General features: G+C 46.3%; 1 protein-coding gene and 1 pseudogene across 2 annotated transcripts in view; both read left to right on the top strand.

Annotated features, from left to right (window-relative positions):
- LOC308166379 (chromobox protein homolog 3-like) overlaps window positions 1-25,130 on the top strand; it is a gene marked incomplete at its 3' end in the record, with an annotated part of 245,305 nt that overhangs the window by 117,384 nt on the left and 102,791 nt on the right. The window lies entirely within an intron of this gene.
- Window positions 13,050-24,748, top strand: LOC308166194 (DNA-binding protein RFX5-like; annotated as a pseudogene). The gene is made up of 4 exons: window positions 13,050-13,306; window positions 23,172-24,109; window positions 24,317-24,471; window positions 24,642-24,748. The product of its transcript is annotated as a DNA-binding protein RFX5-like (transcript).

A 25,130-nucleotide genomic window follows, 5' to 3' on the forward strand; every position in this document is an offset into this window, starting at 1 on the left:
GTTCATCTGGAGGCGTTCACGTTCTAGCGCCTCCTGGCGCTGCCTCGCCGCCGCGCGTTCCGCCCCCTCCATCTGGAAGCGTTCACGCTCGAACTGGAGGCGTTCCCGCTCTAACGCCATCTCGGCCTGTTGGCGCATACATTCTGACAGCACGGCACTGCTCCCTCTGGAGTGCATGCTATCCGCCCCAGAGGCAGAACTGCCCACGGAAACCCTGGACCGGGAGGAAGCCACTGAACGGCAGGAGCTAGGTCTCGAGCGCGCCGTACTGGGAGGCAGATCTTTAAGGCTGAGGCCCTCCCTCTTCCGCCCGCAGGCGCTGTCGGACCGGGCCTCTCCTTCCTGCTCTTCCGTTTCTACGGCAAAACCCTGCTGTTCTGCCATCTCATCCTCAGGCTGGTGCTCTTTGATGGCTGTCTCGGTGCTAGCCACCCGCGCGCCGGCGGACACCTCGGCCTCTCCGACCACTGTATCCCGTGGAGTGCGCTCCTCACTACCACTCAGTGAGCTTTCGAGCTCAAGCTCATACTCCTGTAACCTCGGAGGCAACCGCGGGACTCTCTGTGGTCGTGGCTCTGGCTCAGGGGGCGGAGAAGGGGGGGTAACTGTCTGGTCTGGTTGGCTGCGCTCAGCCATGCTATCACTACACTACCTATCCGGCTCGAAGGACCAATTGTAACCAGGGAGTAGCTAAAAGGACTGTAGAATTTAGGAAGGGCTGGTTATCTAACTAACTCTGAGCTAAATAGGCAGTGTAGGAGGATAGAGGTAGGGGGCGCCAGCAAACCTTTAGACTAGCATTACCATCGTTAGCATTAGCATTGGAATTAGCATTAGCATTAGCATTGGAATTAGCATTAGCCTTAGCATACAAACAACTAAACACACGGTAATGGAGCAAAGATGAACAAACACATTTATTATACAAATGATATATATATATACCTCCCAAAATATACTCCCTCCCCGCCGGCCACACACACACTCACTCACTCACAGTACCTGGCCTGGAAAAGGCTTAAAGTCCCGGACTGAGAATGAGCTCGTTGAGGCCTGGGTGGAGCTCACATGTGCGTCGAGGAAGGTAGCAGACAAAGGGGGGGGGGGTGACGTAGCAACTAGAAGGGAAAGGGCCTTCTTCGTAGTCCACGCCGAGGTGTGAAGGGCTCAGGTCCGGGTGGTTCACGGTAAGCTCCGATGGAGTCAGCGTTCGGTCGCAGTCCGCTCGTGGAGGCGACGGTTCTGTCCAGTTTGGCGTCTCGCTTGGTCCAACGTTCGCAGCCGGCTGCTGGCAAGGCTGGCTAACGGGGACACAGCTAAACGGGCTATCACAGTTGTAAACTCGATAATCACTAAACGGGTCTTCAGCTTCAGCACGGTGTGCGTGTTACTGACTCCGCCATCTTAGATCGAGTTCGTGTTCTCTCTGCTTATTCTCACTCTCGTTGCTCTCATCACTCGGATTCTCATCACACTCTGACTCACAGAGCACTTCCGTCCCTATATATACACCACCGAACCTAGCATCCGGGTCACGGACACACCCCGGATATACCACGTCATTAAACATATACATAAACATTACAATAACAATACATACACCTTCATAAACGTACAGGAATAGTATAGAAAATAATAAAGTAAATAACAGGGGCAAAATAGGGCTGGTTTGGGGAAACTAAAACTGGCTCTAAACTGTGGGCCTTCACAACACTATGTCTGTGGAATATTTTGCCTATGGTAAGATGCATTTTCAAATCCATGTATTAAACAAAATAATGACAGTAAATTAATTGTAATAATGGTATTCCAATAAAGCCATATTGGTAATAATAAATTAATATTTTTACACAAATACAAACAGGTCATAATTAGTTTGTTTATGTAGCATCTTCTTAATAACCAGAACATCATCCCATCCAGCCCCACCCTTCTCCAACCCCCCCCCCCCCCCTCCTCCCCATCCCACTTACCCCACCTACCCCCATACTAAAGCAGGAAAGAGAGTAGAATAGAAAGAGAGAGAGAGAGAGAGAGAGAGAGACAGTAAATTTATTGTAATAATGGTATTCCAATAAAGCCATATTGATAATAATAAATTAATATTTTTACACAAATACAAACAGGTCATAATTAGTTTGTTTATGTAGCATCTTCTTAATAACCAGAACATCATCCCATCCAGTCCCCCCTCTCTCCAACCCCCCCCCCCTCCTCCCCATCCCACTTACCCCACCTACCCCCATACTAAAGCAGGAAAGAGAGTAGAATAGAGAGAGAGAGAGAGAGAGAGAGAGAGAGAGAGAGAGAGAGAGAGAGAGAGAGAGAGAGAGAGAGAGAGAGAGAAACAAAAACAAAAAAAGAAAATAAATAAATAAGAAGCTCCATACTGCCATCTACTGGGCAGGTCGTGGTATGGCTATCTTAATTCTAATTACTGGTAACTGTCCATGGACCTTACCCGCAGGGCCAGACGAATAGTCCACATTCTCACGGAGGGCCAGACGAATAGATCACGTTCTCCTGTGTCAATCAAAGGAGGAGAAAAAAAAAGAAAAAAAAGAATAATAGAGAGACGGAGGCCCAGGAAATAGGCCTACTTGGGCCCAGTGCGCGCTCTTGGTTTCCATTTCGTAATTTCCTTTATATTCTGCAGTTCATCAAATGGGAATGTTTCTTTCAGTTTCTTGAGGGCTTCTTCTGCACTTGTAAATTCCATTTTCTGCTTGCCCTTCCAGACCCACAGCTCAGATGAATAGCGTAGCTGGGATTTAATGTTCTCCTTGTTAAGCACCTGTCTGATCCGTATATATTCCGCACGTCTTCCTCTTAGTTTAGCCGATAGGTCTTGGACAAAGCGAACCTCCTTTTGTCGAATTTTCAGTGGCTCTTCTCGCTTACTCTGCGCTTTTAGAATGTCCATTTTTGTTTGGTAATTCCCCAGTTTGCAGATCACGATGCGTGGGTATTTATCCGTTCTCGATTTCACCCCGAGCCTGTGGCACCTCTCCAGGTCCTCTGATTTTAATTCCACCTCTAGCTCCTCTATTATCAGCTTGACCATGTAGCCGGTCAAATCATCCCTTTCTTCTCCCTCCGGGATGCCGAGAATCCGCAGGTTATTTCTACGCATTCTGTTCTCTAAAGAGTCATAATCCTCCTCCAGCGCTTGCATCTTAATTTCCATTGCCTCGATTCTTTCGCGGTGATTATCTGATTAATTGATTCTATTTTTGTGTCGAGTGAGTCAAATTTACTTTCGAGCGATTTCACTCTAAGATCCACTGAAATAACAGTAGCCAGAACTTTGTCTATGCTTTCCTGGATCTTGTTTAATTGTTCATTGTCTCTCTCCGATTGATCTCTCGTCTTTGGAGGCATATTGAAATGTTTGGTCCGATTGGTTTTGAACTTGCGTTATACCGACTTAGACTAAGTGTCCGCTATCTCGGACTTCAGCAACAATAAGCCAGATAAAGACTTTAACTTTACCCGTTGTATTTATACAGGTTTGATGTCTGGATTCTTTATAATTCCACAGTTTTAGGCATTAACTCCGGAGCTACTCACACCCCATGCGTCCTAACCAGTGATGCCGGTAAGTAACGCGTTACTCTAATCTGAATACTTTTTCCTGTAACGAGTATTCTAACGCGATACTATTTCCAAATCAGTAATCGGATTAAAGTTACTTATTCAAGTGACTGTGCGTTACTATTGCGTTACTACCTCATAACTTAGGCTAAATGCAGTATTTCTTTGTAATGTTCGATAGTAAACAAACATTTGTTTGCTTTTCTCGCGTCTTGGGGAGTGACGTCAGTGCTCACGTTTTCAACACGAGGTTGCAGCAGAATCGCTCACGTGTATCACCACGCTGATTGCACAGTGTAAACAGAAGCGTAGCCTACACAATGGAGCGAGAACAGAGATATGCGTTAAATAGCTGGAAATATAAGGATTATTTTGAGTTTGTGTCAGCAAAGGATGACAAGAACATAAATGTTCGTTGTACACTCTGTGCTGGCAAGAAAATATTGTCCTGTGGTAAAAGCACAACATCAAATTTAAAGAAACATTTGGAATCTCAGCACAGTCAAGCTTGCAGAGAAAGTCCCAGAGACCGCGGCCTCGACTTCTGCAGGAGGTCCCACACCGCTCAAGCAACAAAAGCTGGACTTAAGTAGGCCTACAAAAAAATCACAACCTGTAAGTGTGGGAGAGTTTAATAAATTGGTCGGGCGGTATGTTGTAGAGGAAATGCTGCCCATAAACACAGTTGACTCGCCCTCTTTCCGTGCCATCATTAACAAGATCCCCACTACTACCAATGCCGAGCTACCTCACAGAACATCTTTTTCTTCGTACTTGGAGAAGGAGTATGCAGAGATGGAAAAAAATCTGAAGGCTGCGCTGAACGAGGTCGACTATGTGTCAACTACAGCGGACATTTGGACAGCTAACAATAGGAGCTATATGGGAGTAACGCTCCACTGGATTAGTAGATCCACATTAGAGCGCAACAAGGCTGCATTGGCGTGTAGGAGAATCCGCGGTAGACACACGTATGATGTTATTGGTGCAGAAATCGAAAACATTCACTCCTCATATGGACTAATCAACAAAGTAGTAGCAACAGTGACAGATAATGGATCTAACTTTGTCAAGGCATTTCAAGTCCATCAGCCTGCTGTCACAGAGTCCGATGATGAGACGGTGGAGGAGTCCACTCTCACGGCCACGGATGATGTCACTTTTTTAGATGTGTCAGAAATCCTATCAGCTGAGGATGATAGTGATGGCCAGCTGATTCTTCCCCCGCACCAAAGGTGTGCTTCACATACCCTCAACCTTATTTCTACAAGTGATGTGGAGAAGTACATTACTTCCAAACCAGAGAGCAAGGCTGTGTATAGGAGCAGCACAGCAAAATGCACAGCTCTCTGGACGAAAGCAAGCCGATCTACCGTTGCGTCAGAAACGGTGGAGGAGGTTAACAAAAGAAAGCTCCTGGTACCGACATCCACAAGGTGGAATTCCTTTTACGAAGCCATAAAGAGAATCGCAGAAATCCCCATGAATGAGCTGAATACTCTGTGCAACAAGCTGGGAGTGAAGTGCTTCAAAGACCAGGAGTACCAGTACCTGCATGAGTACTGTACCGTCATGAAGCCTCTAACTGTAGCACTGGATATCCTACAAGGTGACTGTCCGTATGGGACTTTACTGCCCACACTTGAAGTCCTGATGCAGAAGACCCTTGCTGTGAAAGACACCCTATCCAAGATGACTGCAGGCCTTCCAGATGCCATAGTGCAGGTATGCTATGTTGTTCCATCTTAAAGATAATTAAATTCAGACTCGTTTTGCCAGTGTGCTGGACAACAAAGATGCCCTTCTCGCAGGTGCTAGCTGTCCAAAATTCAAACTCTGATGGCTGAGAGATGAAGGTAGGAGGGAGCAAGTAAAGGAGCTTCTCACAGCAGAATGTCGCAAAACTGCTCCTGCAGCACAGAGCCCTGCCAGTGTACCCACCACGACTGCCAACCAAGGCGAGATGGACTTTTTTGCTTTTGAGGCCGAGCCAGAGGAGACCTTCTCGGCAGAAAAGGAAGTCATGGACTACTTGAGGTCAGGGCATGAGCTTCAGATTCTGAATCAGTATCCAAACATTAAGAACATTTTCTTGAAGTATAACACTCCAACCCCATCTAGCGCTCCTGTAGAGCGGCTCTTTAGTCTGGGAGGTTTGGTGCTCACGCCTAGAAGGAACAGACTTTCTGACAAGAGGTTTGAGAAGCTTCTGTTAATGAGATACAACCACTGGTTTACTCGCCCCTCTCCACTGTTTCACTCATAGTGTGTTCATGGCCTCCATAGCGTGTTCATGGCCTCCATAGCGTGTTCATGGCCTCCATAGCGTGTTCATGGCCTCCTTCCAGTCTTGACAGCTGAGTTCACTCTTCATTGATAAACTCAGACTCACCCAGTTTAGGATTAGGATTATATTAGGATCATATCTGAATGGTCAGGGTAGGTTTTAGGTTTTGTGAAACCACTCCTTGCTAGTTACTGTTAAATAAAGATTATATTTATTTTATTGTTTAAAAACAAGTATTTATGTTGGGTGTGGCAAAGAAAGACTCTTTATTTTGTTGTTTTAAGTTATTGTTTAAAGTTTAATTATGTAATTTAAGTTACTGTTAAAATAAAGTGAGTTTTGGCAAAACCAGTTTTCATTTTTATGTTGCGGGGGGGGGGGGGGGGGGGGGGTCGGGTGCCTAGGCAGCTGCCAATAGTAACTAAAAAAGTAACTAGTAATCTAACTTAGTTACTTTTAAAATCAAGTAATCAGTAAAGTAACTAGATTACTTTTTAAAGGAGTAATCAGTAATCAGTAATCAGAATACTTTTTCAAAGTAACTGTGGCAACACTGGTCCTAACACGCGCATGCGCCTTCCTAGCACACTGTATTTTGACTGTTTCAAGTTTGCAGTTAATGTTCAGGCATTTCCTGAGGCTACACTGCTGCTCTGCTCCTTCCACCTCCTCCAAGCTACCTGGAGGTGGCTGTGGAGTAAGGAGAGTGATGTGGAGAAGGGAGACAGGCAAACCCTCTTTGCCTTCATTAGGGACATGTTGTACAGCAGGGAGGTCTCTGAGGTAGACAGGCTGTACAGGCAGGCCAGGGAAAATCCAGTTGCTGTCAGGTTAGTGTGGAGTTTAGAGACAGTTAGCTTTACAATAGTGAAGATACTTAGTTGACAAATGGTAATTTCACACATTTCATGCCTGTAACATTGCATACATACAGAAGGAGATGCACCTCTATAGTTAATGTAATACACTTTTTGTCTTGTAATCCATTCCAGGTACCGTAAATACCTGGTCTACCTGGAGCGGCTGTACAACAGGAGGGAAGACTGGGCGCTGAGCTTCAGAGTGGAGCTGCGTACTCGAGGGAACGACACAAATAACTTTGTGGAGGCGGCGATGCGTGTCCTCAAAGACAAGATCATGCTGAGGACCAAAGCGTTCAACCCTCCGCAGCTCTTTGATATGCTCACCTCCCGGCTGGAGACATACTATGTAGCCCGCATCACTGATGTTGCCCTTGGCCACAGAGAGGCTTTCCAGCGTTCCCGCTTCTTGGCTCATGACAGCAGCATTGAAGCCAGCGACATTCAGCAGGTAACAGTTTTAAATACTACTACTACTACTACTACTACTACTACTACTACTACTACTACTATTAGATTCACAGAAACTTTCAACACTGAGTTAGTGTTTAAACAGAATCTTCTCTTTCTTAATGTCTGACAGATTGAGGAGAAGCTGTTCAAGGTCAAGGGGTCGACAGCAATGTATGAGGTGGACATGGAGTCTGAGCTGTGCACCTGTCCAGCTGGACAGACAGGGGTCTGAAGTACATGTTCCTCTGCCTGGTCCGTATCATCCTGTATCATCATCATTGTTAACAGAGTTTGTTAATAGTGGTGAATGTGGTTCAGTGTGACTGCCATACAGACAGAGCACTGTAGTATTCAACGATTCTGCTGAGATTGGGATAGCATTGCGGATAATGGACATTTTTAGAACTGTTCCTTCACTGTATGTAAATTAATTCAAACCTATTTTCTTCTTGGATATCACAGATTCTGGTGGTGCCTCCATCGTGGATAACATGATGGAGGATCTGAAAAGAAGAGGCCAAGAGGATCCCCTCTTCTTCGCTGGGTTGGTGAAGATGGCCAAACAGCATCAGCTGCTGAAGAACAACCCAGCTGCACTACTGTCAGCTGACCACACCTTTGGAAGGAGCAGTACTCTGACCAGCAGACGGGCAGTCACTTTGAGGCGGGCCGCCAAACGGCCAGGCTCAATGATTGGCTGCCAGCCCACAGCTGTGGCACGGAGGAAGCAGAGCTGCGGCTCAAAAAGGCGCTTGTCTGCTGGGCGACCAGTCAAGCGGCACAACTTGACTTCTGCAGTGGCCTCAAACACCAGCCTGGCCAAAAAGCACTGAGGAACTGCCCCTCATCCACTACAGAGGCAGGACGCTACCGTACAGTGCCCCTCATCCACTACAGAGGCAGGACGCTACCGTACAGTGCCCCTCATCCACTACAGAGGCAGGACGCTACCGTACAGTGCCCCTCATCCACTACAGAGGCAGGACGCTACCGTACAGTGCCCCTCATCCACTACAGAGGCAGGACGCTACCGTACAGTGCCCCTCATCCACTACAGAGGCAGGACGCTACCGTACAGTGCCCCTCATCCACTACAGAGGCAGGACGCTACCGTACAGTGCCCCTCATCCACTACAGAGGCAGGACACTACCGTACAGTGCCCCTCATCCACTACAGAGGCGCGACACAGTGGATTACAGTGCCCCTCTCTCATCGTTCCTTCGAGGCAGGACATAATATTTTGGTGCTCCTCTACCCCTTTGTATATATTGAAGACCCAAAGACGGCTCAAAAGGACAGTTTTGACTGCCATTGTATTTAATAGGCCTGCTATTGTCAATCTGTTCACTTCAATCTGTTCATATCAATAGGCCCTTTTCAATCAGTTCATATCAATCGGTTCTTTTCAATCAGTTCATTTCAGGTTCTAATGTTCATTTTTACAAATCTATACAAAACCTGATCTCACATGTTTTATCCTCAAGAGGATACATAGGCAGAACAACTGAACTGAACAACTGTTGCACTCTATGAGCCAGAGGATATGATTGATCTACTTGCCTGTGAATTGTGTGTTGTCTACACAATGCATTCGCTTACACCCCAACCACTGTCAATCTCTGATGTTGGCTTGTAAGCCTACCTTCTGCTAATGTAACATTTCAAAACTAACTGGTCAAATTAACACATTTGATTAGCAGGTGGCTACCTTGTCGATTCACTTAAAAACACAGAATGCCAGGCAAGAATTTTAACGAATATGACGAATATTTTATTGCATAACGGAAGTTTATAATGAAGAATACGGATGTCTGTTGTTTACCGGCAAAACACTGGCCACCTAAAAATGCATCAAGGGGCCCTGTTTCAGATCTAATAATGGGTTTTCGTCGTCATCGTTGGCACAGCGAATCATAGCGCAACCTATGGCCGGAAAGGGTAGGACCTATGGCCGGATGGGAAAATCCGAGAGGCAGGGAAAATCCGAGACTTACACCCTCATTCTGGAATGTTCTGGTCATGCTCACAATTTTCCGGTGTCCCGCGAGTGAGAACCTGATATTAAGAGGTGAGAACTTGATATTATGCATTAAGTCATGGTTTTCAAATAGTCATTACATAAACATTAGTCTGCAAATGTATATCTTCCCGTATTTTTACCATAACGAAACACTGTCTAAAAGATAAGTGCTAGCTAGGTCTGCTTGATGTACACGTGTAGCAAACGATGTAGCTAGCTAGCTCTGCTTGATGTGAGAACTTGATATTAAGAGGTGAGAACTTGATATTATGCATTAAGTCATGGTTTTGAAATAGTCATTACATAAACATTAGTCTGCAAATGTATATTTTCCCGTATTTTTACCATAACGAAACACTGTCTAAAAGATAAGTGCTAGCTAGGTCTGCTTGATGTACACGTGTAGCAAACGATGTAGCTAGCTAGCTCTGAAATAACATTTCCGAAATTTGCTTCACTTACACTTTTATTTTTTCTTAACAGATTTGGATTGCACTTCAGCTTCCAGAGTTAGGACAGGTTAGGCGACATACACAAGTTTGCTAAATCAATAGCACCACACACGCAAAATGTCCGGTCCTTTTACATGTCGATCCTGTGGCCTGTCTTTGAAAACGGTTAAAAGTTATGTTGACCATCAGGTACTACATAGACATGAAGCAAACAAGCAATACCCTTGTTGTTTTGCTGACTGCACACGTCAACTCAGTTTCAAGTTTAGTGCTTTGAAAGCACATATTTACCGTAACCACAGGACCACCTCTGTTTCACAAAGAAAGGATATAGGAAGTTCATTCAAATGTGAGACCGCAAGTTGTCAGAAACAATGTACTGATCTCAAGGATCTCCTTGCACATCTGAGATCACATGTATTGAAAAAAGAGACAGTAAAATGTCCATTTGCACATTGTAACAAAACCTTTAAAGTTCAATCATCATTCACTGCACATATCTCAAGGGTTCATAAGCATAAAACAGAATTGTTTGTAACCCCTACACAATCGCAGTCTACTCAGGATCCCGCTGAGGTTGAAAGTGATTTAGATGCAAGTCATAGAGCAAGTAGATCTGACAACATGCCAGATGACACTGAAATGAGAGCCCTGTATCAAAAGAATCTATGCCTGTTTTACATGCGTCTGCAGGCTAAATGCCTCATTCCATCATCAACAATACAGATTATTGTTGAAGAATGACAGTTTGAATGACATTTGTCATCAGTACACTAAGAAGGAATTCAAGGAGGTAATGGCAGCTAAAACAAACCTGTCTGAGACTGATATTGACAGTGTTTTGAGTTGTTTGGGAGAAGCAGATTTGCATTCTTCGTGCAGCTCTCATCTTTCCACTGAGTACAGAAGAAAGCAGTTCTTCAAAAAGAACTTTTCATATGTGCACCCACAGGCTATTTATCTTGGCACAGATGAGAATAGGAGGGAGTGCTATGCACAATATATCCCACTTAAAGATACTTTAAAATCCATGTTAAAAGACCCTGCTGTGTGGCAAGAGTGTGTGAAGCCACAAAATAATGCTGCTTCTACTAATGTGTTCACTGATGTTTGTGATGGATCTGTTTTCAAGTCCAACGACTTATTCAATGAGCCAGGTATAAGCTTAAAGATTATCTTGTACCAGGACGCATTTGAGGTAGTGAACCCTCTTGGATCATCAAAGAAAAAGCGCAAAATAGTAGGCGTATACTTTACACTTGCCAACTTCGAGCCCATCTATCGTTCTAGTGTTGACAACTTGCAGCTTTTGCTTCTGTGCCCTGAGAGATACTTTAAGTACTTTGCACATGAAAAGTTGTTCGCACGGATGCTGTCAGATATGAGAGAGCTTGAGAGACATGGACTGGTCACGTCATCTGGCCAGGTGGTGCGGGCAACAGTCCTATGTATTCTGGGTGACAATTTGGGATCCCACTCTATAGGTGGCTTTACTGAAAACTTCAGTACTGCTAGTCACTGCTGCAGGTATTGCTTAGTGCCTACAAAAGAAATGGAACACGTGACAGACCGGTTTCCTGTAAGAACAGTTGAGACTTATAGTGCGGTGCTACCTTAAGTTATACTAGATTATACTAATTTAGGGCAGTTATTTTCTTTTCTTCAAATGTATGAATAATACTGTAGTATCCCAATGCAGATACTGTAGTTTTCAGGTCACTGCCAATCCAGTGGAAAGCCATACTAAGAGCTCTGCAGTCCACTGGAAAAAGGTTCCACAGTAGTAGACAAAGTTACTGAGTCTAGGGAATTGTTCTTTTCTAATCTGTCTCATTAACACGTTGGACAAAGTCCTGGTTTAATTAGGTTTAATTCGTTTTCAGTAAGGCAGCAATTCCCCACTGTGAAATCCTCCTTAATTCATTACAAATGTCTGAGCAACAACACAGGGTTGTTTATGCTAATAGGGCTGTTTAACCCTAACATGACATGGTTGTTTATGCTAATAGGGCTGTTTAACCCTAACATGAGACAGGGTTGTTTATGCTAATAGGGCTGTTTAACCCTAACATGACATGGTTGTTTATGCTAATAGGGCTGTTTAACCCTAACATGAGACAGGGTTGTTTATGCTAATAGGGCTGTTTAACCCTAACATGACATGGTTGTTTATGCTAATAGGGCTGTTTAACCCTAACATGAGACAGGGTTGTTTATGCTAATAGGGCTGTTTAACCCTAACATGACATGGTTGTTTATGCTAATAGGGCTGTTTAACCCTAACATGAGACAGGGCTGTTTAACCCTAACATGAGACAGGGCTGTTTAACCCTAACATGAGACAGGGTTGTTTAACCCTAACATGAGACAGGGCTGTTTAACCCTAACATGAGACAGGGCTGTTTAACCCTAACATGAGACAGGGCTGTTTAACCGTAACATGAGACAGGGCTGTTTAACCCGAACATGACAGGGTTGTTTAACCCTAACATGAGACAGGGCTGTTTAACCCTAACATGAGACAGGGCTGTTTAACCCTAACATGAGACAGGGCTGTTTAACCCTAACATGAGACAGGGCTGTTTAACCCTAACATGAGACAGGGCTGTTAAACCCTAACATGAGACAGGGCTGTTTAACCCTAACATGAGACAGGGTTGTTTAACCCTAACATGAGACAGGGCTGTTTAACCCTAACATGAGACAGGGCTGTTTAACCCTAACATGAAACAGGGTTGTTTAACCGTAACATGAGACAGGGCTGTTTAACCCTAACATGAGACAGGGTTGTTTAACCCTAACATGAGACAGGGCTGTTTAACCCTAACATGAGATAGGGCTGTTTAACCCTAACATGAGACAGGGCTGTTTAACCCTAACATGAGACAGGGCTGTTTAACCCTAACATGAGACTACCTAATAGTGCTACCTTAAGTGCGGTGGCTTAAGACCATATTTGAAAATTATGGGGACGCGCCGGACAAAAGCACCAAATGTTTTCCATGTGCTCTACATCACCATAGCTTTCAATTTTTGGTGGGAGCCACTTCATCAAGATGGCCGATGGCGGCCATCTTGGATTTCTAAGGTGGCCGCCATGTAAAATCTATAAGTGCAAATATCTCGGCTTCCAAGCCACTTAGAAGGTCAATCTTGGTGTCAAAATATACATTCTCTGGGTCAGGGAATGCATTAAAGCTATTGAGAATATCATTATGTGATTTTTTTTTTTTTTTGGACCACTGCACTGACTGAGGCTGGTATCGCATCCTCTGGCACAGCTGACTCTTTCCTCAAAGCATCCCACCTCACTAGGACAAGACATGCCCACCAAGTGAGCGCTCTGGCACTGGGGAAGCTGCAGCAGGATGCCTTCTTGGACATGGTGACTGAGGGACCACGTGATGAGAAGATCAAAGAAGCTTGGAGACAAGATATGATCACCAAGAGTCCAACATTCCAGTACTGGGATACCATCCTCAACTTGGAAATAATGGGTCTGATATTTGTACGTGCCCACAGAGAACAGGATTTTGTGGAGTCACTGAAGGCTCTCGTCCCATGGTTCTTCGCCCTTGATCACCAGAACTATGCCAGATGGATTCCTGTCCACATCCGCGACATGGAAAGCTTGCCCTCGTCCGTTCACAATGAATTTGAAGAACATGGTCACTGGGTTATTCCCAAGACCACAAACAGATTCTCAAGCATACCGATAGACCAGGCTCATGAGCAGAATAATGATCTGGTGAAGGGTTCTGGGGGTGCAGTGGGACTCACCGAGAATCCCTCAGCATTCAAGAAGTGGATGATCGCAGGGCCTGAACAAGCACGACTCCTAAAAGAGTTTGAGCAGGAGTATATTTCAGAAGAAGGCAATATACAACAACACCATGAAGAAGGAATGTCTACACAGAAGACATTCAAAGACTTTGTTGTCTTTCTTTCCAAGCAGATAGATTTTTTTATGGACACTAATAAGACGCCAGGGATCTCGGCTTCTTTACTGTGGGAAACACTGAAGACATATCTGAGGGGAGAGATCATTTCTTATCTAAACCATTCTTACTATTCTTACCATTCTTACCATTCTTACCAAAATGCTAGGTGACATGCTCCTTAATCCCAGTCCTCCATGTTAGTCATTCATGTGGACTTTTCATATGGCAAAAGATTTTGTCAATTGAATATCTACATATATTTTCCTTTTAATTTTACGGAATATGACTAAAATGCCTATTTTATGTCAAGTTCTACGAAATCAAATCTCAATCTCATACTCAACAAGGGACAATTGCAAGTTCATACTCAACAAATATTTGTTTGACTTTCACATCTTTCTTTCTTTCTTATGTATTTCTTGTTCTTTACCTTTTGTTGACGTGACAATGTGACAATTTGGTTTCACAGTACAGTATATTACTTGAAATATAAATGTTTGGATATGTAAACAGGTGATGTTCGATTACCCTACAGCTATGACATTGCAAAACATAATAATAAAAAACAATGTTCAGAAGATGTGGAGATGTTTCTAATGGAGAGAGTGATATGCTCTGTAATTAAAGGGATGTGGTAATGTTAGATAGATAGATAGATAGATAGACTTTATTTGTCATTGTTACAGTACAGGTACCAAACAACGAAATTTAGGAGGGGAGGCTCCCCTGGTGTTTAAGAAAGGAAAAAGAAACACATTTTGGAAAAAGCATAGATGCATAAAATCACAAGAAGATAAGGAGCTGGTTTACATCAATAGAGGCTATGTACACAATCCACTGTACTATACTGCACAGATAGTCAAATAGGGTTGTCATATTGCACAAAAAGTATTTTTTCACATTTTTTTTAAAGTGTCACAGTTTGCAGGCTTGAAAATGTACATGTTTGTGCCTCAGCACTAGCTGCCATACAATCCGTCCGGACTTGTCCTGGGCCCAGAACTTAGGCCTTTTCTGTGTTCAGGGCCTTGACGGCCCTGTGGTAGAAGCTGTCCTTCAGTCTGTTTGTCCTAGCGGCCGGGGTCCTGTACCTCCTGTTCGAGGGCAGCTTGACAAAGTGTTCGTGCCCAGGGTGGGTCGGGTCCTTGGAGATCTTGGAGGCCCTCCTGAGACAGCGTGTTTTGTACAGCTCCTCCAGAGAGGGGAGGGTGGCGCCGGTGATCCCCTGTGCTGTTCTCACGACTCTCTGTAGATCGTTTCTCTCCGCTGCCGTGCAGCTGTGGTACCAGTTGGAGATGCCGAAGGTGAGGATGCTCTCCACTGCGCCGTGGTAGAAGGCCACCAGCATCTCCTGCTTGCTGTGTTGTTTCTTGAGGCATCTCAGGGTGTATAGCCGCTGTTGTGCCCTCTTGATGGTGCCTTTAGTGTTGTCCTTCCAGGCCAGGTCATCCCGCATGATGTGTCCCAGGAAACGGAGGTTTGAGACCATCTCCACGCTCTCTCCGTCGATGAGCAGGGGCAGGATCTCGGACTTTTTCCTCCTGTAGTCTACGATGAATTCCTGGGTCTTTGACTTGTTTAGCAGCAGGTTGTTTACCTTGCACAGCTTGCTCAATTGCTCTACCTCATCCCTGTACGCCGCCTCGTCCCCCCCCGAGATACATCCCACCACGGTGGTGTCGTCTGCAAACTTTACGATGTAGTTGCTGGGGTGGATGGGGGTGAAGTCGTGGGTGTAGAGGTTGTAGAGGATGGGGCTTAGCACGCAGCCCTGGGGTGACCCAGTGCTGAGGCTGAGGGCTGTGGAGGTGTGGGGGCCCACCCGCACCCTCTGGGGGCGGTCGGTCAGGAAGTCCTTGATCCACGCACATATAGAGTGTGATAGACCCAGGTCTAGTAGTTTGGTCACTAGCCTGTCTGGAAGGATGGTGTTAAAGGCGGAGCTGAAGTCCACGAAGAGCAGTCTCGCGTAGCTGTTTCCCCTCTCCAGGTGGGATAGAGTGGCGTGGAGAGTCGTCGCTATGGCGTCCTCTGTGGACCTGTGGGCTCTGTAGGCGAACTGGTATGGATCCAGGTTGGGCGGGAGGCGTGTGAGTATGTGGGCCCGGACTAGTTTCTCGAAGCACTTCATGATGATTGGTGTGAGTGCCACCGGGCGGTAGTCGTTTAGGCAGCTCACCGTGCTTTTCTTCGGGACTGGGATGATAGTTGAGGTTTTCAGGCAGGGTGGGACGGTGGCCTGGGACAGGGACTGGTTAAAGATGTTGGTGAAAACCCCGGCCAGCTGGTCGGCGCAGTCTCTCAGCACCCGTCCCAGGACGCCATCCGGCCCCGATGGGGTCCACCGCCTTCCACCCCGGTGGGGTCCACCGCCTTCAGTACGCGTCTCACCTCGTGCTCTGTGAGGGTGAGGCTGCTGAGAGCTGGAGAGAGTGGTGTCTGTGTTGTGGTTACCTCCGTTCGCCCCTCGTCGAACCGGGCGTAGAAGGTGTTCAGCTTTCCCGCCAGCAGGGGGTCGTCCTCTGCGGCTGTGAGCCTGTTGGCTCTGAAGTTTGTCATCTGCTGAACCCCCTGCCACATCCGCCTGGAGTCGTTGCTCAGGAGGCATTCCTCAATCTTCTCTCTGTGCTCTGCCTTGGCCGCTTTGATGCCGCGCTTTAGGTTGGCCCTGGTGGAGCTGTACAGCGGTGTGCGCTTCCCTGCGAAGAAGGCGTTGTCCCTCTCATTTAACAGTTTTTGGACCTTCCCAGTCATCCATGGCTTCGTGTTGGGGTAGACCCGGACCCGTTTGTCCACGGTGACTGAGTTGGTGCAGTTCACTATGTGGTTCAGAACCGACGACGTGTACTGTTCCAGGTCCTCATGCTCATATTCCTGCCATAGGGTGTCATTTAGGCAGATCTGCAGTGGAGCGGACCCTTCTGGCCAGGTTCTGACAGTCTTAGTGGTGGTGGGAGCACTTTTCCCCATTGTGGTGTATGCAGGAATCAGGAGGATTGACACATGGTCAGACATGCCTAGATGAGCTAGCGGACTAGCCTTGTAAGCACGTTTGATGTTGGTGTATACCTTATCCAGTGTTTTTTCTCCTCTCGTTGCACATTTTACATGCTGGTAGAACTTGGGTAGTACTGCCTTCAGGTCGACATGATTAAAGTCCCCCGCTATGATGTGGATAGCCTGTGGATCAGTACTTTGTTGGCTACTAATGACGTCGTATAGTCGCGCCAATGCTACTTTGCTGTCTGAGCTAGGTGCAATATACACACATGTAATTAGCACCGCGTTAAACTCCCTAGGCAGGTATGTGGGTCGGCATTTAACAGTCAAGTATTCTAGGTCTGGTGAGCAGTGGCTACTTACAGTTTTCGTGTTTAAGCACCAGCTATCCTTCGTCGATATTATGATCCCACCTCCTCTTGACTTACCGCTAAGCTCCGTGCGGTCAGCGCGATGAAGCGTTCGGCCCTCTAAGCTAACGTTAGCGTCCACAATGTTGTCATTTAGCCAGGTTTCGGTCAGAATAATCACACAGCTATCCCCTACGATGCTGTTTTTTGCCACCTGTAGTCTCAGTTCATCCATCTTATTTGTCAGGGATCTGACATTTGAGAGGAAAATGCTTGGAATAGCTGGCTTGTTTGGGCTTCTCCTTAGCCTTGCTAGCAGGCCTCCCCTCCGGCCTCGCTTTTTCCTACGATCCCGCCGCCGGCGTCTCCGCCTCAGGGAGGGGACTGTGAACCAGGGCTCTCCCGGTAGCCTGGCGATGTCCGTGTCAATGTTGTATTGCTCCAGGAAATCCGCCCTAACTATCCTGTCGTTTTGCGTGCCGACTTCTAATAAGTCGAGCCTGCTGTAGGTACTATATACACAACTGTTCCCTATAAGTACTAAAAAAAGAGTGAACATATAAAGGTAATTATAAATATGTTTCTAATGTTTCTAATGGAGAGAGCATGAAACAAAAACTAGGAGGAAGAGATTGCTAAATCTTACCACACAGATCACACAGATTGACAAAGTGTACTCTGTCACTCCATCGCCAGACTTATATAGGGAACGCCTCTTGTTACAAGCAAAATATGATCTTCTTTCCACCACCCAAACTGAAGAACTGTTATTGAAATCTAGAAGCAGTTACTATGAATACGGAGACAAAACAAACAAACTACTAGCTCACCAATTAAGACAGATATCGGCGGCACATTTGATCCCACAAATCCAAATTCCGACAGGTATAACCACAGATCCGCAACAAATTAATGATCAATTTAAGCAATTTTATACCTCACTTTATACTGCTGAGCAACCTAATGATCCCTCTACCTTTAACACTTTCTTTGACCCACTTGACATTCCCACGGTTGATTCTGACTTGGCTAAGAAACTAGATGAGCCTATCACTATAGAGGAACTTGGGAGAGCCGCTCATGCCACGCAGGCAGGTAAATGCCCAGGCCCTGATGGCTATCCTATTGAATTCTATAGCAAATTCTTTGATAAACTGGCCCCAACCCTTATGGATATGTATAATGAGTCATTTCAACATCTCAAATTGCCACACACACTTACTCAGGCCTCAATTTCTTTAATCCTGAAAAAAAACAAGGACCCTCTTTTATGTGGGAGCTACCGCCCTATAAGTTTATTGTCAGTAGACCTGAAACTTCTCTCTAAATTATTAGCTATGCGTCTAGAACCTGTTTTACCCTCTATCATCTCCCCTGACCAGACCGGTTTTATACAAAACAGATACTCATTTTCCAATATTAGGCGTCTTCTAAATGTCATGTATAACCCCTCCACTTCATCAATGTCAGAAGCTGTGATCTCGCTCGACGCCGAGAAGGCCTTCGACCGGGTCGAGTGGGGCTACCTTTTCCACACTCTGGAGAAGTTCGGCTTGGGTAGAACTTTTATTAGCTGGGTGAAATTACTTTATACATCCCCCACAGCCTCAGTCAGAACCAACCACACCTATTCTGAATACTTTCCCCTTTTTCGCTCCACTCGTCAAGGCTGCAACTTGAGCCCATTACTATTTGCCATTGCAGTCGAACCATTGGCCATTGCTCTCAGATCGAACCCTCGCATAACTGGGATTAGTAGATTCGGTGTTGAACAGAAGACTTCTATGTACGCAGATGATTTGCTCTTATATGTTTCTAATTTATCAACCTCCACTCCAGCTACCCTTGACACACTTAACTCATTTGGTAAAATATCTGGCTATAAAGAAGATTTTGAACGATGGTCATTATTACCTCTGTCTGTATCTGCACGAGTTAACTCGGTCAAAATGAACTCCCTACCAAAACTCTCATACCTCTTTCAATGTTTACCAATTTTTCTTACACAATCATTTTTTCGTAAAATTGACAGCCTGGTATCAAAATTCATCTGGAACGGTAAAGTCCCTAGGCTAGGTAGGAAGTTATTGCAGAGACCTAAACCTCAAGGAGGCCTGGCCCTGCCTAATTTTAGATGTTACTATTGGGCAACCAACTTCAGAGTTTTACAGTTTTGGGCTCGGTTTGAGAACTCCCCTTTATTACCTGGGTGGCTGAAGCTGGAAACCTCCTCTTCTAGCCCTGCGTCACTGACAGCTCTTGCACATGCACCTTTAAACTTCTCCTCTACTCTATAAACAAAAAATACTATTGTTAAATCAACACTCAAGATCTGGAATCAGTTTAGGAGACATTTTGGTTTAAAATCATTTTCTTTATTAGCCCCAATTGCGGCTAATCCTGTCTTTCCCCCCTCCTTGATGGATAGAGGTTTTCTATCCTGGTCCACTCTTGGTATTACAACATTCAGGGATTTATATATAGAAAACACATTTGCATCATTTGAACAACTGTCTGAGAAATATTCACTCCAGAGACTACATTTCTTTAGATACTTAGCTAATACGTAGCTTTATCCATAATATCAATCCTCAATTTCCCAATCTCCCAGCTGCCACCCCTACTGACCCCTTTCTGAAACTTGTACCTAATACAAAGGGCATTATATCTGTTATGTACAACTTTATTTTTACATTGCGCCCTTCCTCATTGCAAGATATAAAAAGGAGATGGGAGGAGGACCTAGGTGGAGAAATTACAGAAGACCTGTGGGAGAAAATTCTACGTAGGGTCCACTCGTCATCAATCTGCGCTAGGCATGGGCTGATTCAGTGCAAAGTTGTCCATCGCACACATTTTACTAAGGTTAGACTAGCTAAGATTTATGATGATGTCGAGCCCACCTGTGACAGATGCCATCAGGCCCCTGCCACACACGGTCACATGTTTTGGTCCTGCCCCTCCCTACATAATTTTTGGTCTGACATTTTCCAAACCATTTCAAAATGCATTGAAACTCCGATCTGGCCAACGGCCCTAACAGCTTGTTTTGGTGTGCTCCCTGCCAATCTCTCACTACCATCATATAAAGCTGGCCTGGTCGCCTTTACAACGCTTCTGGCCAGACGTTTGATTTTGCTGCAGTGGAAATCCACCAATCCTCCATCTCACTGTGTGTGGCTTAGGGACATTTTATACTTTATTAAAATGGAGAACTGGACTGTAGGGGCCTATAACTAAATGGAGACCAACTTCCGGTATGATGTAAGGTAGTACTGCGATCAGCTCTGTCCCATTTCTCTTTGGTAAAAATGAACTAATAAGGCTAACTCATCAACCATCAACCTGGATGATTTAATAGAAATAGAAAATTACATTGACACAGCCTATATGGCCCTCAAGGAAGAACGGCAAGACAAAAGACTCCGTGATCAACTGTCTTCAACAAGTGATTCAGACGAGACGCGTCCGCCGGCCAAACACTCAATCATGGACGGCGTATTCACAGTAGAAGACAGGGATCGCCTTGCCAAAATAGAATCCCAACTTAAAAAACTCGACAAGTTAGACATGCTCGACTTGCTAATATCTGAACTTGAGGCTTTGAAGGTGGCAACAGAATTTAATAACAATTTGATCACGGAGTTGAAACAAACAAACACCGAGCTCCAGAAGGACGTAAAATCACTCAAATGCATCTCAACTACACTGCAGGCTGAAAACAAACAACTAAACGCTGCAATCCTCGATCTCAAGTGTAGGAGTATGCGAGAGAATATCGTAATTACTGGAGTGAAGGAAGATGAGTCGGAGGATTATGCAAAAACAGAAGACAAGGTTCAGAAGTTTCTTAGACACAATCTGAAAATGTCTGATGAATTGGTGGCGAAGATCAACTTCCAACGAGCGCATCGCTTTGGCAAAAAGATTCCATCTAAGCCAAGGCCAATACTTGCCAGGCTAACTCATTTCAAAATGAAGACGGCGATTCTGGAAAGAGGGCGCGAATTGAAAGGTACCCCATTCTCAGTAAATGATCAATACCCTCCCGAGGTAATGTCGAGACGACGCATTCTATTTCCAATCCAGAAAGATCTACGCGCAAAGGGTATGAAATGGTTATAGTGAGAAACCTCTGTTCCTAGCCAACTGTAAGTAGCCTGCTATACTATTCTGGATTGAACCATTGAAAGCTAGCCCCCTGGCCATCACCTTGGGTTGAAAACCTACTCCCACACTCTCCATCGCTCTACACCCCCAGCCCCCACCCCTCTCCCGCTCTCCTTTCCCCTCTCCCCCCAACGCACCTACACACTCTTGGTCCTCGTCCGTCCGCGAACACGCTCACGCATGCACACATATATATGCATTACACCAGACACAACTTTGTTTCTTGGACCTGACACAGGGACATAATTATGCATTGTGGACATTAATGTTTTGAATTACTGCACTATGTACTCTTGGAGTCATACATGTGAGAGCGCACACACACACACACACACACACACACACACACACACACACACACACACACACACACACACACACACACACACACACACACACACACACACACACACACACACACACACACCGGACACAGCTTTAGTCTCTTGGTCCTGACACAGTGACATAATTACGCATTGTGGACATTGATGTTTTGAACTACTGCACTATGTACTCTTGGAGTCATACATGCGCGTACTGGTTATATGTTGGACGCTACAATGTCATGCTTTGTGTGTTATTATTATTTTTTATTTTTTTTTACATGTTCCATTGTAGTGGCAATTTACTGGAGGGTTGGACTTCATACTTTCCTCTTAACTGGTTTTCAAACATCTATCGATGGATGGTGTTCACTGTGTATAGCCACCCCCCCCCCCCCCCCTCGTTCTCTCCCCCTGTCGCTCTCTCTCTCTCCCTCTCCCGACATATTTAGGTAGGCATGATGTGGGAGCTAAGTATAATATCTAGGGCTTTTTTTTTCTACCTGGGACAAGCTGTGTGTGCATCCTGGTATGATTGGCAATCATACCTTAAATAGAAGATGGCCAGGCCAAGTGTTTCATGCTTGCTATAATACTTATGCAAGGGGAGTAGTTATCCTGATACATAAATCAATACCATTTCAAGTCACAAAAACTACCCAAGATCCATATGGAAGATATATTATTGTTCAAGGTAACATCTTGTCACAAAAAATTTATCTTATAAATATCTATGGCCCTAATGAGGACAACCCATTATTTTTCCAAATAATATTTCTAACCGTGTCTGCCTTGGAGGGACTTCATATTATCGGAGGGGATTTTAACTGTGCCCTCGATCCACAGATGGATAGATCCACCCAAATTGATGCAACTCTTGTACAAACTAGGAAACTCTGACTACCTATGAATGATCTAAGTTTAATTGAAGTATGGAGGATGCAGAATCCAAATAAAAGGGAATACTCTCGTTACTCAAGTTCATATAAAACTCACTCACGCATTGATTCTTTGTGTTAAGTGTGTAGATGACAAAGGTACTCTATTTCACTGTCTATGGGAGTGTCCGAAGCTCCAACATTTCTGGAAAGATGTAATAAAATGTTTGTCTGAGATATTTAATGCCAAAATACCGTTAAATGTAAAACTCTGTGTGCTTGGAATATATCCGGAGGACTCCACACAGACATCAAAACAGACCAAACTTCTGGACTTTGGACTCCTTCAAGCCAGGAGAGCCATAGCACTATGCTGGAAGAGTATGGACGCTCCAACATTGAGAATGTGGAAGAGGGGGCTCTTGGAATCTATTGGTCTGGAAAGATTAACCTACATCATTAAAGGCAAGCGGAAAGACTTTGACAAGCTGTGGGAACCATACATGAAGAACATGTAGGATAGAATACTTTATACAAAGTGGAGGAAAGTTTTGTTTTTGTATTGTTTTTTCATTCAATCCAAAATTGATGCAAGTTGTGTGTGTCTATGTTTGTGAATTTTGTTATTGTATGTTTCTCTTTTTTTGTCTTTTGTTGTCTCGTCTTGGATGTTGGTATATAAAAATGATACTAAAAATATTGTTTAAAAAAACAAACTCTGCTGACTGTTGTTAACGCTGTAAACAAACCAACTCTGCTGACTGTGTTGTTTATCATGTAAACAAACCAACTCTGCTGTCTGTTACCTCAGTCTGTTTCCTCTCTGCTGTCTGTTACCTCAGTCTCAACTGGATACGCAGCCACCTGGAGGAGCACGCAGACACCTGCCTGCCCAAACAGGACGTCTACGAGTCCTACAGGCGGTACTGTGAGAACCTGCAGCACAGGAACCTGACCGCCGCCAACTTCGGGAAGATCATCTGTGACATCTTCCCCAACATCAAGGCCCACAGGCTGGGGGGGCGGGGCCAGTCCAAATATTTCTATAGCGGGATCCGGAGGAAGACGGTTCTGAACATGCCTCTGCTGCCCAACCTGGACCTGAAGAACGACCCGTCGGAGCTGACGGAGCTGGTGCAGACCTACAAGCAGGAGGTGACGGAGGCGGCGTGCAAGCTCATCTGTGATTGGGCGCAGAAGATCCTGAAGCGCTCCTTCGACACGGTGGTGGAGATCGCCCGCTTCCTGGTGCAGGAGCACATCGTCAACCCCCGCTGCAGCCAGGCGGAGCTGGTCACCTCTGCTGCCCTCTCAGGAGGTCCTCCGAAGCCTCACAAGGTGATCAAGAAGAACCCTCTGCCGTCCAAAAGAGGCGGCTCGGAGACCGAAGGAGGCGGCTCTGAAAAGAGGGAGAAGGAGGACCAGGCATCCCAGGGGGGCAAGACATCCATGGAGAAGTCGGCCAAGGGCCCCCCGCCCCCCCCCGGGGGTCGCGACCCCCAGGTGGAGGTCCTCATTAAGCACCTGCCCCGCATCCTGTCATTCAGCTTAGTCCCGGACAAGCCCCCGCTCCCGGCCCCCGCTCTCTCGCTCTCCGTGCGCTCCTCGCCCCACTCCCTGGCCCCCAAGAACTGGCTCCCCCTCCCCGTCATGATCCTCCCCCAGACCGTCAGCCTCACCTACCCCCCCGAGAAGAAGACCCCCTCCTCCTCCTCCTCCGCCACCACGGTCACCGTGGCGACCGCCATGGCCCCGCCCACCTCCGTGCTCCAGAGGGCCCGTTCCTCGGCCCCCAAACGGCCAAGAGGACGACCCAGAAAGCCTCGGCCGGGGACGCCGCCCAAACGGAAAAGAGGACGACCCAGAAAGCCTCGGCCGGAAGACGCCACCGCCCCTCCTCCTCTTCCTCCTCCTCTTGCTGCCCCTCCTCCTCCTCCTCTTTCTGCCCCCCCCCCCCTCCCCCTCCTCCTCCTCCTCGCTCGGTCAGCCAAGCCCCCCCCCCCTCCTCCATCGTCATACCGTCCGCCGTCACCACCGGGGGGGTGATCCAGAAGGCCTGCTCCTCCTCCTCCTCCTCCTCCTTGTCTTCCTCCTCCTCCTCCGCCCATCCCCAGGTGGGGGAGATCGTGTTCCAGGATTGGTGTTAGGCCAGCTGCCCCCCCCCTCCTCCTCCTCCTCTGCGGTTCCTCCAGGTGAGCAGGTGCATCGTAGCGTGGTGGTCCAGTTCCAGCAGGCGGACTGCTGCTGCAGGGCTCCGAGCACCCCGGGTGGGGGCTGGGGGGGACGGTGGGGGTGGTGGTGGGCGGGGGCAGGGGGAGGCCGGGCCATGGTGGAGGTGATCCAGAGGGCTCCGCGACCCCCCAGCAGCAACAACAGCCAGACCCGCCCCCCCCCCTCGGACAATAATTATCTCGGATAATAACATGTTCGTTGTTGTAGTGTGGTGGGGTTGGTTTGGGGGTGGCGGTCTTTTGTTTTCTTCCAGTTTTCTTCATACCTGCTGTGGTGACTGTTTCCTCCTTAGTCACCGCGACTGTTGAACTGTGAACTTTAGTTGACTCGTGATACCAACACCGACGACTTCTGTACGTTGCAATCATTTGTTTACTTTAATATAAAAACATGATACACTAAAACAGTTTCGCGTGTGGCAACACGGTCAAAGACTGTGTGCTCACCAGTTCAATCAGTAACACCTGTGGCTACCGGTGAGCTCACCTATATACCTGTGCACTCCTATGCCCTCGCCACTCAGTGGTCAACAGTAAACATGACATCCAGCACAGACATAATGGCTGCAA

This window comes from Nansenia antarctica (genome assembly GCF_963989245.1).
Source record: "Nansenia antarctica genome assembly, chromosome: 10".
NCBI classification, from domain to species: Eukaryota; Metazoa; Chordata; class Actinopteri; order Argentiniformes; family Microstomatidae; genus Nansenia; species Nansenia antarctica.